The sequence below is a fragment of the Schistocerca piceifrons genome, unplaced genomic scaffold (genome assembly GCF_021461385.2).
Source record: "Schistocerca piceifrons isolate TAMUIC-IGC-003096 unplaced genomic scaffold, iqSchPice1.1 HiC_scaffold_161, whole genome shotgun sequence".
Lineage (NCBI taxonomy): Eukaryota > Metazoa > Arthropoda > Insecta > Orthoptera > Acrididae > Schistocerca > Schistocerca piceifrons.
In genome coordinates this window covers 22,236-37,043 of record NW_025727468.1, presented here as the reverse complement: position 1 = coordinate 37,043, position 14,808 = coordinate 22,236, and the positions used below count along the sequence as shown (strand labels likewise).

Below are 14,808 nucleotides of genomic sequence, written 5' to 3'. Positions count from 1 at the left end.
CTTGTCAGTACTTGGGCGGGTGAGCGCATGGGAACACAGGGCGCTATTGGCACTTTTACTTCCTATTTTTGTTTCTCCTTTCTTTTCGGAGCTACAGCCCGATTCGGTCAGGGAGACGCCACCGTGAAATGAAGGGGGCGTGCTGTGTGTCCATCGCCTCGCCTCTCCTTACCTCTCTCAGTCGTTTCTCGTGCTTGTCGTTTTGATATAGGCCGATTTGAGAGCGTCAGCTCTCGCGTCAGCCGAGCAAAGTCGAGACAAGTCGAGACACACTAAGGGCTGGTATGCAGCGAGTAAGAGGGCGAAAAAACAATAATTTAAGAGCGCGTGGCAAAAGTACTCATACGCGAAATTAAAAGCCTGCTGCGGTGGCCGGGAATCGAACCCGGATCAACTGCTTGGAACGCAACTATGCTGACCATTACACCACCACCGCACAAGCGAGCGCCGCGCGTCCGCGCTGTGTCGGCTTCCCGCCAGTCGGCAGCGGCCGAAGGTGATCGTACCTGGCAGGCGCATTTCGAGGCAGGCTAGGGGAGCACATCCAGACGCATTCGGACAGCGTATCCGCGCACATTTCGCATCCTTTGGCAAGAGTTGGGCGCCGGCAACGCAAGAGTACGCAGAGGACCGCGTTCTGGCGGCATTTTTAAGCAGAGCAGTGCAGTGCAGGATTCAGCGTCTGCAGCATCTTTTCCACAGAATGCTACGGCGCTTGACGGCAGTCCCACTTTCCCTTGAGACATCTGCTCGGCAAGCAGCGTCAAGTTACCGCTGGCCCGAGCATCGGTGGTTCAGTGGTAGAATGCTCGCCTGCCACGCGGGCGGCCCGGGTTCGATTCCCGGCCGATGCATCATTTTGCTTTTCCCGCGATAATGCTGCCGCGTGGCTTGAGCGCTTGAGATGCACGATCCACAAGAATGTGTAGCTGGATTTCCCTTGAGAAGGACCGAGAACGCAGCACTCGCGGGTCCCCACTAGGACGCTCGCATCATGTTCTACAGACTAGCGTCGGCCTGGCCTCACAAGTTGCTGGGTCCGGGTGCCTCCGAGGCACTGAACTTCAACGACAAGGAGTGCTGCCTATCGTTGCAACAGCTGCAGCAGCACCGCAATCAACTGGGCCGGCAGTGCACGTGTAGCAACAGAACACGTTATCCAGGAAGTACAGTGTCTCTACGTCTAATATTGGGTAAGGTGTTTACCCAGTTTCCAGGACAAGCGGTGCACCCGTGCCTCGGTAGCGCAGTAGGCAGCGCGTAAGTCTCATAATCTTAAGGTCGTGAGTTCGATCCTCACCCGGGGCATTTAATTTTCTGTGACATGGTGGTGCTGTTGCTAGGGCGCCAACGTATTTCTTGTTTGTTATCCACAGCGTTTCAACGCTTCAGCGGGAAAATGTTTACTTCCTGTTATTGCTACTTACAGCTTCCCTTTTCCTCTTCTCCCAGCAGAGCATGAAGCCAAAAGCATTGCTCTGCGACGTTTGAGGTGCGCGCCTTGCCAGTCAGTATGTGCACAGATGCTCGCAAAGAGAGGGGGGGCGCCGACGCGGCACTCGACACGAAATGCGACAAGCGACCGTACGAACGGTCGAACGAAACGGCCACATCCGGTGTGGTCTAGTGGCTAGGATACCTGGCTTTCACCCAGGAGGCCCGGGTTCGATTCCCGGTACCGGAACGGAATTTTTTCCACACGAATCGTGACAAGTTTGAGCTGTCCGAGCGGCCGTTTCCCGTCCTGCTCGCAATATAGCTACTGTTTCGTGACCGTCAGCAGAATATAGACTAGGGAAGCAGACACACGACGACCATAGAAATGGTGTGCGGCTTCATGCCACCTGTTTCCAGCGTAGGGCTGAGCAACTGCATCTGCCGAGGCCCGTTAGCTCAGTTGGTTAGAGCGTCGTGCTAATAACGCGAAGGTCGTGGGTTCGATCCCCCCACGGGCCACTACTCTTTTCCTACTACGAAAAGGCGGCGCCGATTTCAGCTGGCGAGTGTGGTGACCAAAAGATCATCACCCTGCGTGGAAGTTGATAGAGGATCCGAACCCGACTCGTCGGGGAGCGCTACAGCATTCACTCGGCAATGGCCATAATATCTTGAATACACTGGTTCTCAACCGATAAAGAGAAAATGAAAGAAAATGTCCGATTGCCGATGCGTAACAACTTTGGCCCTTGTCAGTACTTGGGCGGGTGAGCGCATGGGAACACAGGGCGCTATTGGCACTTTTACTTCCTATTTTTGTTTCTCCTTTCTTTTCGGAGCTACAGCCCGATTCGGTCAGGGAGACGCCACCGTGAAATGAAGGGGGCGTGCTGTGTGTCCATCGCCTCGCCTCTCCTTACCTCTCTCAGTCGTTTCTCGTGCTTGTCGTTTTGATATAGGCCGATTTGAGAGCGTCAGCTCTCGCGTCAGCCGAGCAAAGTCGAGACAAGTCGAGACACACTAAGGGCTGGTATGCAGCGAGTAAGAGGGCGAAAAAACAATAATTTAAGAGCGCGTGGCAAAAGTACTCATACGCGAAATTAAAAGCCTGCTGCGGTGGCCGGGAATCGAACCCGGATCAACTGCTTGGAACGCAACTATGCTGACCATTACACCACCACCGCACAAGCGAGCGCCGCGCGTCACGCGCTGTGTCGGCTTCCCGCCAGTCGGCAGCGGCCGAAGGTGATCGTACCTGGCAGGCGCATTTCGAGGCAGGCTAGGGGAGCACATCCAGACGCATTCGGACAGCGTATCCGCGCACATTTCGCATCCTTTGGCAAGAGTTGGGCGCCGGCAACGCAAGAGTACGCAGAGGACCGCGTTCTGGCGGCATTTTTAAGCAGAGCAGTGCAGTGCAGGATTCAGCGTCTGCAGCATCTTTTCCACAGAATGCTACGGCGCTTGACGGCAGTCCCACTTTCCCTTGAGACATCTGCTCGGCAAGCAGCGTCAAGTTACCGCTGGCCCGAGCATCGGTGGTTCAGTGGTAGAATGCTCGCCTGCCACGCGGGCGGCCCGGGTTCGATTCCCGGCCGATGCATCATTTTGCTTTTCCCGCGATAATGCTGCCGCGTGGCTTGAGCGCTTGAGATGCACGATCCACAAGAATGTGTAGCTGGATTTCCCTTGAGAAGGACCGAGAACGCAGCACTCGCGGGTCCCCACTAGGACGCTCGCATCATGTTCTACAGACTAGCGTCGGCCTGGCCTCACAAGTTGCTGGGTCCGGGTGCCTCCGAGGCACTGAACTTCAACGACAAGGAGTGCTGCCTATCGTTGCAACAGCTGCAGCAGCACCGCAATCAACTGGGCCGGCAGTGCACGTGTAGCAACAGAACACGTTATCCAGGAAGTACAGTGTCTCTACGTCTAATATTGGGTAAGGTGTTTACCCAGTTTCCAGGACAAGCGGTGCACCCGTGCCTCGGTAGCGCAGTAGGCAGCGCGTAAGTCTCATAATCTTAAGGTCGTGAGTTCGATCCTCACCCGGGGCATTTAATTTTCTGTGACATGGTGGTGCTGTTGCTAGGGCGCCAACGTATTTCTTGTTTGTTATCCACAGCGTTTCAACGCTTCAGCGGGAAAATGTTTACTTCCTGTTATTGCTACTTACAGCTTCCCTTTTCCTCTTCTCCCAGCAGAGCATGAAGCCAAAAGCATTGCTCTGCGACGTTTGAGGTGCGCGCCTTGCCAGTCAGTATGTGCACAGATGCTCGCAAAGAGAGGGGGGCGCCGACGCGGCACTCGACACGAAATGCGACAAGCGACCGTACGAACGGTCGAACGAAACGGCCACATCCGGTGTGGTCTAGTGGCTAGGATACCTGGCTTTCACCCAGGAGGCCCGGGTTCGATTCCCGGTACCGGAACGGAATTTTTTCCACACGAATCGTGACAAGTTTGAGCTGTCCGAGCGGCCGTTTCCCGTCCTGCTCGCAATATAGCTACTGTTTCGTGACCGTCAGCAGAATATAGACTAGGGAAGCAGACACACGACGACCATAGAAATGGTGTGCGGCTTCATGCCACCTGTTTCCAGCGTAGGGCTGAGCAACTGCATCTGCCGAGGCCCGTTAGCTCAGTTGGTTAGAGCGTCGTGCTAATAACGCGAAGGTCGTGGGTTCGATCCCCCCACGGGCCACTACTCTTTTCCTACTACGAAAAGGCGGCGCCGATTTCAGCTGGCGAGTGTGGTGACCAAAAGATCATCACCCTGCGTGGAAGTTGATAGAGGATCCGAACCCGACTCGTCGGGGAGCGCTACAGCATTCACTCGGCAATGGCCATAATATCTTGAATACACTGGTTCTCAACCGATAAAGAGAAAATGAAAGAAAATGTCCGATTGCCGATGCGTAACAACTTTGGCCCTTGTCAGTACTTGGGCGGGTGAGCGCATGGGAACACAGGGCGCTATTGGCACTTTTACTTCCTATTTTTGTTTCTCCTTTCTTTTCGGAGCTACAGCCCGATTCGGTCAGGGAGACGCCACCGTGAAATGAAGGGGGCGTGCTGTGTGTCCATCGCCTCGCCTCTCCTTACCTCTCTCAGTCGTTTCTCGTGCTTGTCGTTTTGATATAGGCCGATTTGAGAGCGTCAGCTCTCGCGTCAGCCGAGCAAAGTCGAGACAAGTCGAGACACACTAAGGGCTGGTATGCAGCGAGTAAGAGGGCGAAAAAACAATAATTTAAGAGCGCGTGGCAAAAGTACTCATACGCGAAATTAAAAGCCTGCTGCGGTGGCCGGGAATCGAACCCGGATCAACTGCTTGGAACGCAACTATGCTGACCATTACACCACCACCGCACAAGCGAGCGCCGCGCGTCCGCGCTGTGTCGGCTTCCCGCCAGTCGGCAGCGGCCGAAGGTGATCGTACCTGGCAGGCGCATTTCGAGGCAGGCTAGGGGAGCACATCCAGACGCATTCGGACAGCGTATCCGCGCACATTTCGCATCCTTTGGCAAGAGTTGGGCGCCGGCAACGCAAGAGTACGCAGAGGACCGCGTTCTGGCGGCATTTTTAAGCAGAGCAGTGCAGTGCAGGATTCAGCGTCTGCAGCATCTTTTCCACAGAATGCTACGGCGCTTGACGGCAGTCCCACTTTCCCTTGAGACATCTGCTCGGCAAGCAGCGTCAAGTTACCGCTGGCCCGAGCATCGGTGGTTCAGTGGTAGAATGCTCGCCTGCCACGCGGGCGGCCCGGGTTCGATTCCCGGCCGATGCATCATTTTGCTTTTCCCGCGATAATGCTGCCGCGTGGCTTGAGCGCTTGAGATGCACGATCCACAAGAATGTGTAGCTGGATTTCCCTTGAGAAGGACCGAGAACGCAGCACTCGCGGGTCCCCACTAGGACGCTCGCATCATGTTCTACAGACTAGCGTCGGCCTGGCCTCACAAGTTGCTGGGTCCGGGTGCCTCCGAGGCACTGAACTTCAACGACAAGGAGTGCTGCCTATCGTTGCAACAGCTGCAGCAGCACCGCAATCAACTGGGCCGGCAGTGCACGTGTAGCAACAGAACACGTTATCCAGGAAGTACAGTGTCTCTACGTCTAATATTGGGTAAGGTGTTTACCCAGTTTCCAGGACAAGCGGTGCACCCGTGCCTCGGTAGCGCAGTAGGCAGCGCGTAAGTCTCATAATCTTAAGGTCGTGAGTTCGATCCTCACCCGGGGCATTTAATTTTCTGTGACATGGTGGTGCTGTTGCTAGGGCGCCAACGTATTTCTTGTTTGTTATCCACAGCGTTTCAACGCTTCAGCGGGAAAATGTTTACTTCCTGTTATTGCTACTTACAGCTTCCCTTTTCCTCTTCTCCCAGCAGAGCATGAAGCCAAAAGCATTGCTCTGCGACGTTTGAGGTGCGCGCCTTGCCAGTCAGTATGTGCACAGATGCTCGCAAAGAGAGGGGGGCGCCGACGCGGCACTCGACACGAAATGCGACAAGCGACCGTACGAACGGTCGAACGAAACGGCCACATCCGGTGTGGTCTAGTGGCTAGGATACCTGGCTTTCACCCAGGAGGCCCGGGTTCGATTCCCGGTACCGGAACGGAATTTTTTCCACACGAATCGTGACAAGTTTGAGCTGTCCGAGCGGCCGTTTCCCGTCCTGCTCGCAATATAGCTACTGTTTCGTGACCGTCAGCAGAATATAGACTAGGGAAGCAGACACACGACGACCATAGAAATGGTGTGCGGCTTCATGCCACCTGTTTCCAGCGTAGGGCTGAGCAACTGCATCTGCCGAGGCCCGTTAGCTCAGTTGGTTAGAGCGTCGTGCTAATAACGCGAAGGTCGTGGGTTCGATCCCCCCACGGGCCACTACTCTTTTCCTACTACGAAAAGGCGGCGCCGATTTCAGCTGGCGAGTGTGGTGACCAAAAGATCATCACCCTGCGTGGAAGTTGATAGAGGATCCGAACCCGACTCGTCGGGGAGCGCTACAGCATTCACTCGGCAATGGCCATAATATCTTGAATACACTGGTTCTCAACCGATAAAGAGAAAATGAAAGAAAATGTCCGATTGCCGATGCGTAACAACTTTGGCCCTTGTCAGTACTTGGGCGGGTGAGCGCATGGGAACACAGGGCGCTATTGGCACTTTTACTTCCTATTTTTGTTTCTCCTTTCTTTTCGGAGCTACAGCCCGATTCGGTCAGGGAGACGCCACCGTGAAATGAAGGGGGCGTGCTGTGTGTCCATCGCCTCGCCTCTCCTTACCTCTCTCAGTCGTTTCTCGTGCTTGTCGTTTTGATATAGGCCGATTTGAGAGCGTCAGCTCTCGCGTCAGCCGAGCAAAGTCGAGACAAGTCGAGACACACTAAGGGCTGGTATGCAGCGAGTAAGAGGGCGAAAAAACAATAATTTAAGAGCGCGTGGCAAAAGTACTCATACGCGAAATTAAAAGCCTGCTGCGGTGGCCGGGAATCGAACCCGGATCAACTGCTTGGAACGCAACTATGCTGACCATTACACCACCACCGCACAAGCGAGCGCCGCGCGTCCGCGCTGTGTCGGCTTCCCGCCAGTCGGCAGCGGCCGAAGGTGATCGTACCTGGCAGGCGCATTTCGAGGCAGGCTAGGGGAGCACATCCAGACGCATTCGGACAGCGTATCCGCGCACATTTCGCATCCTTTGGCAAGAGTTGGGCGCCGGCAACGCAAGAGTACGCAGAGGACCGCGTTCTGGCGGCATTTTTAAGCAGAGCAGTGCAGTGCAGGATTCAGCGTCTGCAGCATCTTTTCCACAGAATGCTACGGCGCTTGACGGCAGTCCCACTTTCCCTTGAGACATCTGCTCGGCAAGCAGCGTCAAGTTACCGCTGGCCCGAGCATCGGTGGTTCAGTGGTAGAATGCTCGCCTGCCACGCGGGCGGCCCGGGTTCGATTCCCGGCCGATGCATCATTTTGCTTTTCCCGCGATAATGCTGCCGCGTGGCTTGAGCGCTTGAGATGCACGATCCACAAGAATGTGTAGCTGGATTTCCCTTGAGAAGGACCGAGAACGCAGCACTCGCGGGTCCCCACTAGGACGCTCGCATCATGTTCTACAGACTAGCGTCGGCCTGGCCTCACAAGTTGCTGGGTCCGGGTGCCTCCGAGGCACTGAACTTCAACGACAAGGAGTGCTGCCTATCGTTGCAACAGCTGCAGCAGCACCGCAATCAACTGGGCCGGCAGTGCACGTGTAGCAACAGAACACGTTATCCAGGAAGTACAGTGTCTCTACGTCTAATATTGGGTAAGGTGTTTACCCAGTTTCCAGGACAAGCGGTGCACCCGTGCCTCGGTAGCGCAGTAGGCAGCGCGTAAGTCTCATAATCTTAAGGTCGTGAGTTCGATCCTCACCCGGGGCATTTAATTTTCTGTGACATGGTGGTGCTGTTGCTAGGGCGCCAACGTATTTCTTGTTTGTTATCCACAGCGTTTCAACGCTTCAGCGGGAAAATGTTTACTTCCTGTTATTGCTACTTACAGCTTCCCTTTTCCTCTTCTCCCAGCAGAGCATGAAGCCAAAAGCATTGCTCTGCGACGTTTGAGGTGCGCGCCTTGCCAGTCAGTATGTGCACAGATGCTCGCAAAGAGAGGGGGGCGCCGACGCGGCACTCGACACGAAATGCGACAAGCGACCGTACGAACGGTCGAACGAAACGGCCACATCCGGTGTGGTCTAGTGGCTAGGATACCTGGCTTTCACCCAGGAGGCCCGGGTTCGATTCCCGGTACCGGAACGGAATTTTTTCCACACGAATCGTGACAAGTTTGAGCTGTCCGAGCGGCCGTTTCCCGTCCTGCTCGCAATATAGCTACTGTTTCGTGACCGTCAGCAGAATATAGACTAGGGAAGCAGACACACGACGACCATAGAAATGGTGTGCGGCTTCATGCCACCTGTTTCCAGCGTAGGGCTGAGCAACTGCATCTGCCGAGGCCCGTTAGCTCAGTTGGTTAGAGCGTCGTGCTAATAACGCGAAGGTCGTGGGTTCGATCCCCCCACGGGCCACTACTCTTTTCCTACTACGAAAAGGCGGCGCCGATTTCAGCTGGCGAGTGTGGTGACCAAAAGATCATCACCCTGCGTGGAAGTTGATAGAGGATCCGAACCCGACTCGTCGGGGAGCGCTACAGCATTCACTCGGCAATGGCCATAATATCTTGAATACACTGGTTCTCAACCGATAAAGAGAAAATGAAAGAAAATGTCCGATTGCCGATGCGTAACAACTTTGGCCCTTGTCAGTACTTGGGCGGGTGAGCGCATGGGAACACAGGGCGCTATTGGCACTTTTACTTCCTATTTTTGTTTCTCCTTTCTTTTCGGAGCTACAGCCCGATTCGGTCAGGGAGACGCCACCGTGAAATGAAGGGGGCGTGCTGTGTGTCCATCGCCTCGCCTCTCCTTACCTCTCTCAGTCGTTTCTCGTGCTTGTCGTTTTGATATAGGCCGATTTGAGAGCGTCAGCTCTCGCGTCAGCCGAGCAAAGTCGAGACAAGTCGAGACACACTAAGGGCTGGTATGCAGCGAGTAAGAGGGCGAAAAAACAATAATTTAAGAGCGCGTGGCAAAAGTACTCATACGCGAAATTAAAAGCCTGCTGCGGTGGCCGGGAATCGAACCCGGATCAACTGCTTGGAACGCAACTATGCTGACCATTACACCACCACCGCACAAGCGAGCGCCGCGCGTCCGCGCTGTGTCGGCTTCCCGCCAGTCGGCAGCGGCCGAAGGTGATCGTACCTGGCAGGCGCATTTCGAGGCAGGCTAGGGGAGCACATCCAGACGCATTCGGACAGCGTATCCGCGCACATTTCGCATCCTTTGGCAAGAGTTGGGCGCCGGCAACGCAAGAGTACGCAGAGGACCGCGTTCTGGCGGCATTTTTAAGCAGAGCAGTGCAGTGCAGGATTCAGCGTCTGCAGCATCTTTTCCACAGAATGCTACGGCGCTTGACGGCAGTCCCACTTTCCCTTGAGACATCTGCTCGGCAAGCAGCGTCAAGTTACCGCTGGCCCGAGCATCGGTGGTTCAGTGGTAGAATGCTCGCCTGCCACGCGGGCGGCCCGGGTTCGATTCCCGGCCGATGCATCATTTTGCTTTTCCCGCGATAATGCTGCCGCGTGGCTTGAGCGCTTGAGATGCACGATCCACAAGAATGTGTAGCTGGATTTCCCTTGAGAAGGACCGAGAACGCAGCACTCGCGGGTCCCCACTAGGACGCTCGCATCATGTTCTACAGACTAGCGTCGGCCTGGCCTCACAAGTTGCTGGGTCCGGGTGCCTCCGAGGCACTGAACTTCAACGACAAGGAGTGCTGCCTATCGTTGCAACAGCTGCAGCAGCACCGCAATCAACTGGGCCGGCAGTGCACGTGTAGCAACAGAACACGTTATCCAGGAAGTACAGTGTCTCTACGTCTAATATTGGGTAAGGTGTTTACCCAGTTTCCAGGACAAGCGGTGCACCCGTGCCTCGGTAGCGCAGTAGGCAGCGCGTAAGTCTCATAATCTTAAGGTCGTGAGTTCGATCCTCACCCGGGGCATTTAATTTTCTGTGACATGGTGGTGCTGTTGCTAGGGCGCCAACGTATTTCTTGTTTGTTATCCACAGCGTTTCAACGCTTCAGCGGGAAAATGTTTACTTCCTGTTATTGCTACTTACAGCTTCCCTTTTCCTCTTCTCCCAGCAGAGCATGAAGCCAAAAGCATTGCTCTGCGACGTTTGAGGTGCGCGCCTTGCCAGTCAGTATGTGCACAGATGCTCGCAAAGAGAGGGGGGCGCCGACGCGGCACTCGACACGAAATGCGACAAGCGACCGTACGAACGGTCGAACGAAACGGCCACATCCGGTGTGGTCTAGTGGCTAGGATACCTGGCTTTCACCCAGGAGGCCCGGGTTCGATTCCCGGTACCGGAACGGAATTTTTTCCACACGAATCGTGACAAGTTTGAGCTGTCCGAGCGGCCGTTTCCCGTCCTGCTCGCAATATAGCTACTGTTTCGTGACCGTCAGCAGAATATAGACTAGGGAAGCAGACACACGACGACCATAGAAATGGTGTGCGGCTTCATGCCACCTGTTTCCAGCGTAGGGCTGAGCAACTGCATCTGCCGAGGCCCGTTAGCTCAGTTGGTTAGAGCGTCGTGCTAATAACGCGAAGGTCGTGGGTTCGATCCCCCCACGGGCCACTACTCTTTTCCTACTACGAAAAGGCGGCGCCGATTTCAGCTGGCGAGTGTGGTGACCAAAAGATCATCACCCTGCGTGGAAGTTGATAGAGGATCCGAACCCGACTCGTCGGGGAGCGCTACAGCATTCACTCGGCAATGGCCATAATATCTTGAATACACTGGTTCTCAACCGATAAAGAGAAAATGAAAGAAAATGTCCGATTGCCGATGCGTAACAACTTTGGCCCTTGTCAGTACTTGGGCGGGTGAGCGCATGGGAACACAGGGCGCTATTGGCACTTTTACTTCCTATTTTTGTTTCTCCTTTCTTTTCGGAGCTACAGCCCGATTCGGTCAGGGAGACGCCACCGTGAAATGAAGGGGGCGTGCTGTGTGTCCATCGCCTCGCCTCTCCTTACCTCTCTCAGTCGTTTCTCGTGCTTGTCGTTTTGATATAGGCCGATTTGAGAGCGTCAGCTCTCGCGTCAGCCGAGCAAAGTCGAGACAAGTCGAGACACACTAAGGGCTGGTATGCAGCGAGTAAGAGGGCGAAAAAACAATAATTTAAGAGCGCGTGGCAAAAGTACTCATACGCGAAATTAAAAGCCTGCTGCGGTGGCCGGGAATCGAACCCGGATCAACTGCTTGGAACGCAACTATGCTGACCATTACACCACCACCGCACAAGCGAGCGCCGCGCGTCCGCGCTGTGTCGGCTTCCCGCCAGTCGGCAGCGGCCGAAGGTGATCGTACCTGGCAGGCGCATTTCGAGGCAGGCTAGGGGAGCACATCCAGACGCATTCGGACAGCGTATCCGCGCACATTTCGCATCCTTTGGCAAGAGTTGGGCGCCGGCAACGCAAGAGTACGCAGAGGACCGCGTTCTGGCGGCATTTTTAAGCAGAGCAGTGCAGTGCAGGATTCAGCGTCTGCAGCATCTTTTCCACAGAATGCTACGGCGCTTGACGGCAGTCCCACTTTCCCTTGAGACATCTGCTCGGCAAGCAGCGTCAAGTTACCGCTGGCCCGAGCATCGGTGGTTCAGTGGTAGAATGCTCGCCTGCCACGCGGGCGGCCCGGGTTCGATTCCCGGCCGATGCATCATTTTGCTTTTCCCGCGATAATGCTGCCGCGTGGCTTGAGCGCTTGAGATGCACGATCCACAAGAATGTGTAGCTGGATTTCCCTTGAGAAGGACCGAGAACGCAGCACTCGCGGGTCCCCACTAGGACGCTCGCATCATGTTCTACAGACTAGCGTCGGCCTGGCCTCACAAGTTGCTGGGTCCGGGTGCCTCCGAGGCACTGAACTTCAACGACAAGGAGTGCTGCCTATCGTTGCAACAGCTGCAGCAGCACCGCAATCAACTGGGCCGGCAGTGCACGTGTAGCAACAGAACACGTTATCCAGGAAGTACAGTGTCTCTACGTCTAATATTGGGTAAGGTGTTTACCCAGTTTCCAGGACAAGCGGTGCACCCGTGCCTCGGTAGCGCAGTAGGCAGCGCGTAAGTCTCATAATCTTAAGGTCGTGAGTTCGATCCTCACCCGGGGCATTTAATTTTCTGTGACATGGTGGTGCTGTTGCTAGGGCGCCAACGTATTTCTTGTTTGTTATCCACAGCGTTTCAACGCTTCAGCGGGAAAATGTTTACTTCCTGTTATTGCTACTTACAGCTTCCCTTTTCCTCTTCTCCCAGCAGAGCATGAAGCCAAAAGCATTGCTCTGCGACGTTTGAGGTGCGCGCCTTGCCAGTCAGTATGTGCACAGATGCTCGCAAAGAGAGGGGGGCGCCGACGCGGCACTCGACACGAAATGCGACAAGCGACCGTACGAACGGTCGAACGAAACGGCCACATCCGGTGTGGTCTAGTGGCTAGGATACCTGGCTTTCACCCAGGAGGCCCGGGTTCGATTCCCGGTACCGGAACGGAATTTTTTCCACACGAATCGTGACAAGTTTGAGCTGTCCGAGCGGCCGTTTCCCGTCCTGCTCGCAATATAGCTACTGTTTCGTGACCGTCAGCAGAATATAGACTAGGGAAGCAGACACACGACGACCATAGAAATGGTGTGCGGCTTCATGCCACCTGTTTCCAGCGTAGGGCTGAGCAACTGCATCTGCCGAGGCCCGTTAGCTCAGTTGGTTAGAGCGTCGTGCTAATAACGCGAAGGTCGTGGGTTCGATCCCCCCACGGGCCACTACTCTTTTCCTACTACGAAAAGGCGGCGCCGATTTCAGCTGGCGAGTGTGGTGACCAAAAGATCATCACCCTGCGTGGAAGTTGATAGAGGATCCGAACCCGACTCGTCGGGGAGCGCTACAGCATTCACTCGGCAATGGCCATAATATCTTGAATACACTGGTTCTCAACCGATAAAGAGAAAATGAAAGAAAATGTCCGATTGCCGATGCGTAACAACTTTGGCCCTTGTCAGTACTTGGGCGGGTGAGCGCATGGGAACACAGGGCGCTATTGGCACTTTTACTTCCTATTTTTGTTTCTCCTTTCTTTTCGGAGCTACAGCCCGATTCGGTCAGGGAGACGCCACCGTGAAATGAAGGGGGCGTGCTGTGTGTCCATCGCCTCGCCTCTCCTTACCTCTCTCAGTCGTTTCTCGTGCTTGTCGTTTTGATATAGGCCGATTTGAGAGCGTCAGCTCTCGCGTCAGCCGAGCAAAGTCGAGACAAGTCGAGACACACTAAGGGCTGGTATGCAGCGAGTAAGAGGGCGAAAAAACAATAATTTAAGAGCGCGTGGCAAAAGTACTCATACGCGAAATTAAAAGCCTGCTGCGGTGGCCGGGAATCGAACCCGGATCAACTGCTTGGAACGCAACTATGCTGACCATTACACCACCACCGCACAAGCGAGCGCCGCGCGTCCGCGCTGTGTCGGCTTCCCGCCAGTCGGCAGCGGCCGAAGGTGATCGTACCTGGCAGGCGCATTTCGAGGCAGGCTAGGGGAGCACATCCAGACGCATTCGGACAGCGTATCCGCGCACATTTCGCATCCTTTGGCAAGAGTTGGGCGCCGGCAACGCAAGAGTACGCAGAGGACCGCGTTCTGGCGGCATTTTTAAGCAGAGCAGTGCAGTGCAGGATTCAGCGTCTGCAGCATCTTTTCCACAGAATGCTACGGCGCTTGACGGCAGTCCCACTTTCCCTTGAGACATCTGCTCGGCAAGCAGCGTCAAGTTACCGCTGGCCCGAGCATCGGTGGTTCAGTGGTAGAATGCTCGCCTGCCACGCGGGCGGCCCGGGTTCGATTCCCGGCCGATGCATCATTTTGCTTTTCCCGCGATAATGCTGCCGCGTGGCTTGAGCGCTTGAGATGCACGATCCACAAGAATGTGTAGCTGGATTTCCCTTGAGAAGGACCGAGAACGCAGCACTCGCGGGTCCCCACTAGGACGCTCGCATCATGTTCTACAGACTAGCGTCGGCCTGGCCTCACAAGTTGCTGGGTCCGGGTGCCTCCGAGGCACTGAACTTCAACGACAAGGAGTGCTGCCTATCGTTGCAACAGCTGCAGCAGCACCGCAATCAACTGGGCCGGCAGTGCACGTGTAGCAACAGAACACGTTATCCAGGAAGTACAGTGTCTCTACGTCTAATATTGGGTAAGGTGTTTACCCAGTTTCCAGGACAAGCGGTGCACCCGTGCCTCGGTAGCGCAGTAGGCAGCGCGTAAGTCTCATAATCTTAAGGTCGTGAGTTCGATCCTCACCCGGGGCATTTAATTTTCTGTGACATGGTGGTGCTGTTGCTAGGGCGCCAACGTATTTCTTGTTTGTTATCCACAGCGTTTCAACGCTTCAGCGGGAAAATGTTTACTTCCTGTTATTGCTACTTACAGCTTCCCTTTTCCTCTTCTCCCAGCAGAGCATGAAGCCAAAAGCATTGCTCTGCGACGTTTGAGGTGCGCGCCTTGCCAGTCAGTATGTGCACAGATGCTCGCAAAGAGAGGGGGGCGCCGACGCGGCACTCGACACGAAATGCGACAAGCGACCGTACGAACGGTCGAACGAAACGGCCACATCCGGTGTGGTCTAGTGGCTAGGATACCTGGCTTTCACCCAGGAGGCCCGGGTTCGATTCCCGGTACCGGAACGGAATTTTTTCCACACGA

General features: G+C 55.2%; 34 non-coding genes across 34 annotated transcripts; 27 read left to right on the top strand and 7 right to left on the bottom strand.

Moving 5' to 3' along the window:
- Positions 1–364: 364 nt before the first annotated feature.
- Positions 365–436, bottom strand: Trnag-ucc. Its single transcript has one exon. It is a non-coding gene; the product is annotated as a tRNA-Gly (tRNA).
- A 347-nt stretch (positions 437–783) lies between these two features.
- On the top strand, positions 784–854 carry Trnag-gcc. The gene has a single exon. It is a non-coding gene; the product is annotated as a tRNA-Gly (tRNA).
- A 381-nt stretch (positions 855–1,235) lies between these two features.
- Trnam-cau lies at positions 1,236–1,308 on the top strand. Its single transcript has one exon. It is a non-coding gene; the product is annotated as a tRNA-Met (tRNA).
- A 304-nt stretch (positions 1,309–1,612) lies between these two features.
- Trnae-uuc lies at positions 1,613–1,684 on the top strand. The gene has a single exon. It is a non-coding gene; the product is annotated as a tRNA-Glu (tRNA).
- A 198-nt stretch (positions 1,685–1,882) lies between these two features.
- On the top strand, positions 1,883–1,956 carry Trnai-aau. Its single transcript has one exon. It is a non-coding gene; the product is annotated as a tRNA-Ile (tRNA).
- Positions 1,957–2,549: 593 nt separating this feature from the next.
- On the bottom strand, positions 2,550–2,621 carry Trnag-ucc. The gene has a single exon. It is a non-coding gene; the product is annotated as a tRNA-Gly (tRNA).
- Positions 2,622–2,969: 348 nt separating this feature from the next.
- On the top strand, positions 2,970–3,040 carry Trnag-gcc. The gene has a single exon. It is a non-coding gene; the product is annotated as a tRNA-Gly (tRNA).
- Positions 3,041–3,421: 381 nt separating this feature from the next.
- On the top strand, positions 3,422–3,494 carry Trnam-cau. The gene has a single exon. It is a non-coding gene; the product is annotated as a tRNA-Met (tRNA).
- A 303-nt stretch (positions 3,495–3,797) lies between these two features.
- Trnae-uuc lies at positions 3,798–3,869 on the top strand. The gene has a single exon. It is a non-coding gene; the product is annotated as a tRNA-Glu (tRNA).
- A 198-nt stretch (positions 3,870–4,067) lies between these two features.
- Positions 4,068–4,141, top strand: Trnai-aau. The gene has a single exon. It is a non-coding gene; the product is annotated as a tRNA-Ile (tRNA).
- Positions 4,142–4,734: 593 nt separating this feature from the next.
- Trnag-ucc lies at positions 4,735–4,806 on the bottom strand. The gene has a single exon. It is a non-coding gene; the product is annotated as a tRNA-Gly (tRNA).
- A 347-nt stretch (positions 4,807–5,153) lies between these two features.
- Positions 5,154–5,224, top strand: Trnag-gcc. Its single transcript has one exon. It is a non-coding gene; the product is annotated as a tRNA-Gly (tRNA).
- Positions 5,225–5,605: 381 nt separating this feature from the next.
- Trnam-cau lies at positions 5,606–5,678 on the top strand. The gene has a single exon. It is a non-coding gene; the product is annotated as a tRNA-Met (tRNA).
- A 303-nt stretch (positions 5,679–5,981) lies between these two features.
- Trnae-uuc lies at positions 5,982–6,053 on the top strand. The gene has a single exon. It is a non-coding gene; the product is annotated as a tRNA-Glu (tRNA).
- A 198-nt stretch (positions 6,054–6,251) lies between these two features.
- On the top strand, positions 6,252–6,325 carry Trnai-aau. Its single transcript has one exon. It is a non-coding gene; the product is annotated as a tRNA-Ile (tRNA).
- A 593-nt stretch (positions 6,326–6,918) lies between these two features.
- On the bottom strand, positions 6,919–6,990 carry Trnag-ucc. The gene has a single exon. It is a non-coding gene; the product is annotated as a tRNA-Gly (tRNA).
- Positions 6,991–7,337: 347 nt separating this feature from the next.
- Trnag-gcc lies at positions 7,338–7,408 on the top strand. The gene has a single exon. It is a non-coding gene; the product is annotated as a tRNA-Gly (tRNA).
- Positions 7,409–7,789: 381 nt separating this feature from the next.
- On the top strand, positions 7,790–7,862 carry Trnam-cau. The gene has a single exon. It is a non-coding gene; the product is annotated as a tRNA-Met (tRNA).
- A 303-nt stretch (positions 7,863–8,165) lies between these two features.
- Trnae-uuc lies at positions 8,166–8,237 on the top strand. The gene has a single exon. It is a non-coding gene; the product is annotated as a tRNA-Glu (tRNA).
- A 198-nt stretch (positions 8,238–8,435) lies between these two features.
- On the top strand, positions 8,436–8,509 carry Trnai-aau. Its single transcript has one exon. It is a non-coding gene; the product is annotated as a tRNA-Ile (tRNA).
- A 593-nt stretch (positions 8,510–9,102) lies between these two features.
- On the bottom strand, positions 9,103–9,174 carry Trnag-ucc. The gene has a single exon. It is a non-coding gene; the product is annotated as a tRNA-Gly (tRNA).
- A 347-nt stretch (positions 9,175–9,521) lies between these two features.
- On the top strand, positions 9,522–9,592 carry Trnag-gcc. The gene has a single exon. It is a non-coding gene; the product is annotated as a tRNA-Gly (tRNA).
- A 381-nt stretch (positions 9,593–9,973) lies between these two features.
- Trnam-cau lies at positions 9,974–10,046 on the top strand. Its single transcript has one exon. It is a non-coding gene; the product is annotated as a tRNA-Met (tRNA).
- Positions 10,047–10,349: 303 nt separating this feature from the next.
- Trnae-uuc lies at positions 10,350–10,421 on the top strand. The gene has a single exon. It is a non-coding gene; the product is annotated as a tRNA-Glu (tRNA).
- Positions 10,422–10,619: 198 nt separating this feature from the next.
- On the top strand, positions 10,620–10,693 carry Trnai-aau. The gene has a single exon. It is a non-coding gene; the product is annotated as a tRNA-Ile (tRNA).
- A 593-nt stretch (positions 10,694–11,286) lies between these two features.
- Trnag-ucc lies at positions 11,287–11,358 on the bottom strand. The gene has a single exon. It is a non-coding gene; the product is annotated as a tRNA-Gly (tRNA).
- Positions 11,359–11,705: 347 nt separating this feature from the next.
- Trnag-gcc lies at positions 11,706–11,776 on the top strand. Its single transcript has one exon. It is a non-coding gene; the product is annotated as a tRNA-Gly (tRNA).
- Positions 11,777–12,157: 381 nt separating this feature from the next.
- Positions 12,158–12,230, top strand: Trnam-cau. Its single transcript has one exon. It is a non-coding gene; the product is annotated as a tRNA-Met (tRNA).
- Positions 12,231–12,533: 303 nt separating this feature from the next.
- Trnae-uuc lies at positions 12,534–12,605 on the top strand. Its single transcript has one exon. It is a non-coding gene; the product is annotated as a tRNA-Glu (tRNA).
- Positions 12,606–12,803: 198 nt separating this feature from the next.
- On the top strand, positions 12,804–12,877 carry Trnai-aau. The gene has a single exon. It is a non-coding gene; the product is annotated as a tRNA-Ile (tRNA).
- A 593-nt stretch (positions 12,878–13,470) lies between these two features.
- On the bottom strand, positions 13,471–13,542 carry Trnag-ucc. Its single transcript has one exon. It is a non-coding gene; the product is annotated as a tRNA-Gly (tRNA).
- A 347-nt stretch (positions 13,543–13,889) lies between these two features.
- Positions 13,890–13,960, top strand: Trnag-gcc. Its single transcript has one exon. It is a non-coding gene; the product is annotated as a tRNA-Gly (tRNA).
- Positions 13,961–14,341: 381 nt separating this feature from the next.
- Positions 14,342–14,414, top strand: Trnam-cau. Its single transcript has one exon. It is a non-coding gene; the product is annotated as a tRNA-Met (tRNA).
- Positions 14,415–14,717: 303 nt separating this feature from the next.
- On the top strand, positions 14,718–14,789 carry Trnae-uuc. Its single transcript has one exon. It is a non-coding gene; the product is annotated as a tRNA-Glu (tRNA).
- Positions 14,790–14,808: the final 19 nt, after the last annotated feature.